Source organism: Alosa sapidissima, chromosome 17 (assembly GCF_018492685.1).
Source record: "Alosa sapidissima isolate fAloSap1 chromosome 17, fAloSap1.pri, whole genome shotgun sequence".
NCBI lineage: Eukaryota > Metazoa > Chordata > Actinopteri > Clupeiformes > Clupeidae > Alosa > Alosa sapidissima.
In genome coordinates this window covers 32,843,011-32,845,504 of record NC_055973.1, presented here as the reverse complement: position 1 = coordinate 32,845,504, position 2,494 = coordinate 32,843,011, and positions in this window count along the sequence as shown.

Below are 2,494 nucleotides of genomic sequence, written 5' to 3'. Positions count from 1 at the left end.
AAGAGCCTTTGAAAGAGTGGCAGGTCTCATCTCGTATTCGTCACAGTGCAAAAGCCTGCAATGAGACAGAGAAGTGAGAAAGCACAGCTTTCATGCAACAGAGTTAAAGCCAAGGGAGATTAAGAGAGAGAGAGAGAGAGAGAGAGAGAGAGAGAGAGAGAGAGAGAGAGGAGGAGGCTTTCACCCGATGCAGAGATCCACCAGAGAGATAAAGTGAAGTCGACTTGCAGTAAAGCTCTTAAGAGCTGGATAAGAAGTGAAGTGAGAGCCTGAAAGTGCTGAGGTGGAGAGTGGAGTGTGGAGTGGGGGAAGCACTAAGGGAAGGACAGCCCAGGTTAACCCAGCTGGGAATGAAACGGTGTGTCTTTGCTGTTAACAATGTGAGATGTGTGACCGGACGAAAGGGCAGCCCAGAGAGCCAACAGAGAGGGGTGAACAGGTGGACAGAGCTGGGGTCTGCATGTCAGGAAGGCAACCTACACACACGGAGTAAAAAAGAGGGAGAGAGTGAGCAGTATGAAGACTCTGTGGTGTATATATATATATATATTATATATATATATTATATATATATATATAACATTCTCCGTAGTGGGAACAGAACTCACAAAGCTCACTGGCTGCATGGCTAACACTGAATGTGCCGCATGAGAAAAGCCCTCCTGCATGATCCATTATGTGAAGAGTGTGTACAGTACTGTATGATCCATTATGTGAAGAGTGTGTGTGTGTACAGTACTGTATGATCCATTATGTGAAGTGTGTGTGTGTACTGTATGATCCATTATGTGAAGAGTGTGTGTGTGTACTGTACTGTATGATCCATTATGTGAAGTGTGTGTGTGTACTGTATGATCCATTATGTGAAGAGTGTGTGTGTGTACTGTATGATCCATTACGTGAAGAGTGTGTGTGTGTACAGTACTGTATGATCCATTATGTGAAGAGTGTGTGTGTGTACTGTATGATCCATTATGTGAAGAGTGTGTGTGTGTACTGTATGATCCATTATGTGAGTGTGTGTGTGTGTGTGTGTGTGTGTGTACTGTATGTCTATGTAACCTTCACACAAGTCTCTAAAAGTTTGAAAATTGAAAATGAATGTGGATTGCAGGGGTCAAGACAAAAAGGTGCCAGTGGTTAAGGCCCAGTAGTATGGATCTGACATCTGACATGTTCACTACAAATATCAGTTGCACTCAACTTTCCATCCGTCACGTGTCACCGTAGAAAGACTGTGTGTTCAGATGCTTCATGTGAGTGAGAAATGCATGAAAATAGAGGCATGACTCATCTAACGGAGCTCTGCCAAACTGCAATAGGCCACCAGGCTGAGGTGGAACTGTTCTCCACCGACAGCCAGCCATTGGGTCCTGCAGAAGTGATCACTGTCTGAGGCAAATCAATAAATGCATAAATAAACGTGTGCATAGTGTGGCGTTCGTGCTGGTTTGTTGAGGCAGCAGGAAGTAGTTGTGTGTGTTTTCAACTTCCCACAATCCTTTTGAAGTGAGGGGGTGAAGAAAGAGCAAACTCAACTCTGGCTTGAGGAGATGAGAAGCAAAACAAAAATACTGATCAAGTTAGAAAGACGAATCAGAACAGTGAAATCACTCTGTTAATGGAGGTAAAGACTGAGGGAAAAGCACAGTGGTCTTATGGCTGAACTGCTAGAGGTCAGGGTAGAGGTCAGGGCTTCAGATCCCAAGGAAGAAGCTCCAATGCTAAAATAACATCCATCTGTCCACTGAGTGCCACTTTGGATGAACATGCCTCCTGTATGACTAATGTAAACGCAGTAACTACCTGGGGGAGAGAGAAAGAGAGAGAGAAGGAAAGGAAGAGAGAGAGAGAGAGAGAGAGAGAGAGAGAGAGACAGAAAGAAAGAAAGAGAGAAAGAGAAAAAGTAGAAACAGCAATGGAGAGACTGAGGGAGAAGAAGACAGAGGCAGGCAAGGGAAGAGATATACAGAGCCCAAGGAGAGAGAGAGAGAAAGAGAGAGAGAGAGAGAAAGCTATAGCCCATGCCCAGAGGGAGAGAGAGAGACATGGATCATGCCCAAAGAGGGAGAGGACAGACAGAGACAGCCAGAGCCCCAGTCCCTGCCCAGTGAGGCGGGGTGTGTGTGTGTGTGTGTGTGTGTGTGCAGGTGTGTGATGGATAGTCCAAGCCCTCCTGCCCTGCTGGCTGCGTCCCTCCGTGGGGAGGACAGATCCATTGATGGCCACTCACGCCGCCCCCGTGGCATTTGGGCTGTAAATGGTTTAGCCAAAGGGCCTGGGCGTGCCACAGAGCAGCGCTGATTGAAAGCTGCGGGGAGCAGTTTCCTCTAGAAGCGGCCTCGCCACCACTCCCCCCCCCCCCCACCCCCCAACCCGTGGAAAGGTCACATGATACCGGAGCCTCACTCTCAACGCTGATTGGAAGGTGGTGGAAGCATCTTGTATACCCCACGCAGACGCCATCACAACCCCCTCTCACACAAGCTCGGCT